Here is a 6,247-nt window from a genome sequence, read left to right as displayed (position 1 = left end):
CGTTAGCTGTGGGTGGAGCATGAACTTGTGCTGTGACAGAAACGATCCGGCCAGTAGTGGCCTGCAGTGCTGCGGGTTGTGTGTGCAGAGAAGCTGATTGTGATGCTTCAATCAGGGGTGCAATCATGTCCAAATGTCTCACCTCTCCATTTACTTGTGGCTGATGATCTGGTTCATTGATGGTGTTGCTCCACTCCGTCGATCCAATAGTTGCCTGCAAGTCTGCCAGCTTCGCCACAATGACAGCCTCAGTTTGCTCCAAAGATTCAGGCTGAAGACGGCGGCCCAGATTCCTTTTGGCCCAGGATGCCGCTATCTCAAACGGGCCTCTCCAGTCCTGTTCAGGAAACTCAAAAAGAGTCTTAACTGCCTCTTCCATGCATTCATTATAATGATCCCGAAGGATTATGATGGTTGTATGAGCCCAGTTCTTAGCATTGCCCTCAATTAGAGTCTGCACTTCTCTATTGGGGATAGCTGGCTTAATCACAGTCATTAGATTTTGAGCTATCTTGTTCAGAGAGGGAGGAGGAACGTCCCCCGAAACATTTTTTAAATGGTGCACTGTCTTAATGAGTTTATGAATGATGCGAACCTTTGCTGAGAAGTCAGGATCATCTGACTGTATTTTCTTCTGTGGAGGTTCGGCCCGGTCCGTTCGCAGTGGCGTGTCCAGTGGGGTGGCCTGGGGGGGCACAGGCCACCCCCCCAACCAGACTGGCCACCCCAGGTGCCACCCCAAAGGCAAAACAATAAAATTCAATCAAATATCAAATGTACGATTATGTTTTCACGGTGAAGCTCAGATATCCGAGTGTAAGTGAATGCAGCATCGGCTTCTGCACTATGTGCATCACGTTAGCAAAGGTAGGAGAGCCAAGCACGAAAGACGGCACCGCAGGAAACAATTTTTCGGTGAAAGAAAATGAGGAGAGAATAAATGTCCCGGTAAGTAATATTAAGTTTGAGTTTAGTAAACTTCGGTGAAATTAGAATACCAAGAAAAAATAACACTTAAAGAATTATTGCAGCCGTCGAATATTTCAGACAGTAGGCTACTGAGGGGAGCTAACATAAGAGTTATGAGTTATAAGATATAATCTAAGTCGTAACATTGCTGTATGGAGCTGCAGATTTGGTTGCAGGTTAACATAGCTGGACTGGCCATCGGGCATACCGGGCATGTGCCCGGTGACTTATTTTTTATTTATTTTTTGTAATGGCATGAACAATGAGAGGTGGTGGATTGGCCAGATGCAGGTCGATGTGTAAAAATAACTCAGTTGTTTGGTGGTGGCTATAGCGGGGCTTCCACAGAGGCCAGCAGGTGGATGAGGGAAGGGGAGGCAGGAGGAGAGCCCCGAGGCAGCCGCCACGCTTGTGGTGATGAAGTGCTTTGAGAGACTGGTCTGTCAGCACATCAGGGCCGGTCTGCCTCCCACTCTGGACCCCCACCAATTTGCCTACAGGACAAATCGATCCACCGAGGACGCTATCACCATAGCGCTCCACACTGCTCTGAGTCACCTGGAGCACCGAGGAAGCTATGTGAGAATGCTCTTTCTGGACTTCAGCTCAGCATTCAATCATATCATCCTGGAGATCCTGGTCCAGAAACTGTCTCACCTGGGACTCTCCACCCCCATCTGCCTCTGGATCAAGGACTTCCTGACAAATAGACCACAGTCTGTCAGACTCGGCCCCCACCGGTCCAGCACCATCACACTCAGCACCAGGTCTCCACAAGGATGTGTTTTGAGTCCCCTCCTGTTTACGCTCTACACATCCGACTGCTCCCCTACCCATCTCTCAAACACCATCATAAAGTTCGCGGATGACACCACAGTGGTTGGATTCATCGCAAGGGGGATGAGTCGGACTACAGAGATGAGGTCAACAGACTGACTGAGTGGTGTTCAGTTAACAACCTCCAACTGAACACCACGAAAACGAAAGAACTTATCTTGGACTTCAGGAAGGGCAGAGCAGACCCGGCCCCACTCTACATCCACGGGAACTGTGTGGAGAGGGTACACTCCATGAGGTTTCTGGGCGTGCACATCTCTGATGACCTCTCCTGGACTGCAAATACCACGGCGGTGGTTAAAAAGGCCCAGCAGCGTCTCCACTTTCTGAGAGTGCTCAGGAGGAACAACCTGGAGGAGAGGCTGCTGGTGACATTTTACAGAGCCACCATAGAGAGCATCCTAACGTACGGCATAACAACATGGTATGCAGGGTGCTCAGCTGCGGACAGGAAAGTACTGCAGAGGGTCATCAACACAGCCCAGAAGATCACTGGCTGCTCTCTGCCCAGCCTGGAGGTCACTGCAAACTCTCGGTACCTCAGCAGAGCTGGCAATATCATCAAGGACCACTCTCACCCCTGCAACCAACTGTTTGAACTATTACCGTCAGGCCGACGGTACAGGTCACATAAAACCAGGACAAACAGATTCAGGGATAGCTTCTTTCCCAGAGCTACCACCGTAGTAAATAAGCACAAAACAATTGAACCTATTCCATACCGTCACTGTCATTATATTATGCTGCTATTCATACTGTCATTATATTAATGCTGCTATCCTGTATATATTGTACATACTATTGTTTGAGTAATACGATTGTTTTTTTTTTGTACTTTTATATTTTACATTTATATTTATTATTGAAACTTGCACCAAGGGAGTGGCACTCCAATTTCGTTGTACTCTGTACAATGACAATAAAGGCTATTCTATTCTATTCTATTCTATTCTATTCTAGTTTATTTTCATTGTGCTGACTTTTTACAGTCAGTTACAATAACTCGTACTGCTACTAGCTAGCATGACGGAGTTTCTATACAGCTGGGTGGGTGCTATGATGTTACTGATAGTAAGCTTTATTTTATTCATAAGGTTAGTTAGTAGAGTTGCCAACAGCTCCTTAAAAAAATGGAATGGTCCCTCATTCAGAGAAAATATTACGCGTTTCGTATTGAGCTGAGAAGAGACGCAGTTTGTCCTGGTCTTTCGCTATAATGAAAAAAAGACACAAAGCTGGAGTTATTCTGTCGTTACGCTGCACAGCTGCCTCTTCTTTTCTCATTCTCTCCCCTCTCTCTCCTGTTGCTACTTCAATCATGAAACTGATCAATGATCAGCTGATCGGCTTTTCTCTCTTGTTTATTTATTGCCCACTTTTCGCCAGAAAGAGGAAACCAGGAGATGTCCTTACTGAATCATCAGAGCTGAACAGGTGATAGAGAAACAGGTTTACCTTTTAGGTGACATGAATGAGTTGAAGGGAAGTTATGAACTGTTTCTGAGAGACAAATAACACCAGGATCCTTTTCTAAGCAACTGACAGCTGGTAACTGTGCAGGGGCGGGTCTAGGAAAGTTTTGCCAGGGGGCCAGGTAGGCATTAACAGGGAGAGGGGGGCACAAAGAAATACTTTTCTTTCTTATTCTCATTTAAAATATCTAGCTTTTATTAAATAATTATCTGAATCTTACAACCAAAGTTTTTATCTGACGTAAAATGTATAGAAATCATACATATACCAACAAGACTGTACATCACTGTCACAACAGCGTTTGTTTTCATTCAAAGTTTTTATGGCTTTAATACCTGGTGGGCCGGTCTGTAGTCAAAATACTACAATACCGTCTACATATGTCTGTGCTTTCCATTTGACATGTTCATTGTTTTTTTCAGAGGCGAGCGGGACAAAGTATCTGCTGTCCAGAGTGATTTTCCTGGGGCGTACGGCACACTGTACGAGTCTCATGAGTCTCGTACAGTGTCTCGTACAGCATGAGTCTCATTCTGAATTGCTTGATCCTGGGTGGCAAGAGATCCAGAGCTTGTCCTCCCAGTAAGGAAACGTGAGGTTTGTGGTCAGTTTTGAGACAGAAATGTTTTCCAATCAGAAAATCACGAAATTGCTCACATGCCCATGTAGACGCCAGTGCCTCTTTTTCCACTTGTGCTTTTTGTTGTTCAGTAGGAGAAAGTGACCTTGGGTCGCCATCTTTCTTCTCACAGTTACAAAAGAACACCAACGAGACCATAGGATGAAGCATCTGCTGATACTTTAATGTCTCCGTTGGGGTCATACATTGCAAGTAGGGCTGGGTTTTGATTATCGATTTATCGATTAAAATCGATTCTAGCTTGGATAACGTGATATCGATTCATTAAAATCCTGAATCGATTTTAAAAATTTTAAATTAATTTTGTCCTCAGGTTAAACCTCACAAAATTTCAACAACCACCAAACAGCTAAAACAGTAAATGAGAGCAGGAACACGGATTCTGCACTAAGACGAAAACACAAAGCGCGGCCCGCCGATGCATCAGAATCAGTGAGCTGAGCTTTCTCACCCGACGGCACGGACAGCTCGCTGATTCTGATCCGTCGGCGGCTCCGCGCTTTGTGTTTACGTCCTCTTTGCGCTGATTCTGAAACTGCAGGTTTTATCTCTCTCCAATATTGACTGAACCAGCAGCAAAAGAAGATCCAAACTACGCTTCACATTTCGCTTCAGATAAACATCGTCATGAATTCGCTCTGACTTTTCCTGTTTTGCTTCCACCAGGATAAAATCACACTTCATACAGAGCTCTCTCTCTCTCTCTCTCTCTCTCTCCCTCTCTCTCTCTGTACTTCAAGAACAGTTTCCCGTCTAAAAATCTGTTTTCTGCATTATTCGCTTGCTTGTTACGCACAAGTCTACCGTTGTTTACAGCGCTGTGGGCCGCTGTGTTTTCCTTTTACTTACTTCCAACAAGAAAGCCTCATTTCTTCTGCTCAATAGGCTTCTGAACAAATTTAAACTTTTTAAAATTATGCAAAATTGCAAAACGCTTGGTTGTGTCTCTAATAAAACCTCTGTAACTTTGCTCTGCTTCACTTCAGCAGCATCAGGAAATGTTCATATGGTGATTCTTCATTTTTGATCTACTGCAGAATATTTTTAAGGTTATCTGCTATAAAATCCCAGGCCAGGAAAATCTCCTTCATGTTTTTCTGTGTTTTATCTTCAGTTACTTTGACACAAAGGCCTCTGCTGTGATGCTTACACCTTGGATAAAGTCTCGCAGGTGTCAGCTTTCTTTTTATAGACAAAAAAATATAGAAATGTACTGATGCGTGATCAGAATTATAATTTCCCCGATTCAAATTTCCCCGATTCAATTCGAATCGGAATAGAATCGAATAGAATCGAATAGAATCGAATCAAATCGTGGATCGACTCGATTCGGGACCTTGTGAATCGGAATCAAATCGATTCTAGAGATTAGTGACGATACCCAGCCCTAAGCACTGGAGGTGAGGTCAGGGCATCTGTTAATGTTTTGAAAGCTCTCGCTTGGTCCGTTCCCCAGTACCATGGATCATATTTGGAAAGAATATCTTGCAGGGCTTTGTCTTTTTCAGCTAAATGGGGGAAGAACTTGCCCACTTGATTCACCATGCCCAGAAAAATGCGCAACGTCCCCACACCAACACATCATCAATGTGACACACCACTCTTTTGAGACCCTCAATGACCCTCAAAAGTGTTCGGGCGCTGAGTTGATCCCGAATGGTAGGCGAGTAAAATCGAACCGCCCAAAGGGTGTGATGAAGGTGGTGAGTTTGGCAGACTCATCGGACAGGGGAATCTGCCAGGAGCCCATGTCAGCGTCCAGTTTGCTAAACACTTTGGCTCCTGCGAGCATTCCAAGATTTGTTCAACCGATGGCAGCACATATTTCTCCCTGCACACATACTCATTTAGTCCAGTAAAGTCTACACAAAGTCTCAGCCTAGGGCTGTTTTTCTTTGGAACAACAACCATGCTGGCACACCAATCCGTTGGTTCCTCAACTCGGTTAATGACACCAAGTTCTTCCATTCGTTGGAGTTCCTCCTTTACCCTTCACATTAGAGGCAGAGGAAGCCTTCTCGGAGTTTTGAGCGAGTACGGCACAGCGTTTGGTTTGAGTTTAATATGACAGACCCGCTGCACTTTCCCTAGACCATTGCAAAGTTTAGGGTAAGTAGTCTTCAGAGTATCCACTGATACCACATCAACTCGCACCAGCAGGCCAAGAGCTGTAACACAGGCAGGCCTAGCAGTGGAGTGCTCAGGTTTCTTACAACATAGACCTTCTCTGTTGTTTGTTTTGCTCCGTAGTTGAGCTGTAGCTTTGTAAAACCTGCAACGTCCAGTGGTGTTTTTCCAGGGCCTAACAAAGGTCTTTCTGGCTGCTGG

The 6,247-nt window shown here is 45.1% G+C and overlaps 1 protein-coding gene across 1 annotated transcript in view; it reads left to right on the top strand.

The window, feature by feature from the left end:
* Positions 1 to 714: 714 nt before the first annotated feature.
* Positions 715 to 6,247, top strand: part of LOC309694714 (uncharacterized protein) — a gene marked incomplete at its 3' end in the record, with an annotated part of 515,021 nt that continues 509,488 nt past the window's right edge. Inside the window, exon 1 of the mRNA XM_082514923.1 lies at positions 715 to 948. The remainder of the gene's footprint in view (positions 949 to 6,247) is intronic.

The sequence above is a fragment of the Aulonocara stuartgranti genome, assembly GCF_965226115.1.
Source record: "Aulonocara stuartgranti genome assembly, chromosome: 18".
In the NCBI taxonomy this organism is placed as follows: domain Eukaryota; kingdom Metazoa; phylum Chordata; class Actinopteri; order Cichliformes; family Cichlidae; genus Aulonocara; species Aulonocara stuartgranti.
Note: the sequence above shows the minus strand (reverse complement) of the source record. Positions and strands in the feature narration are given on the sequence as shown.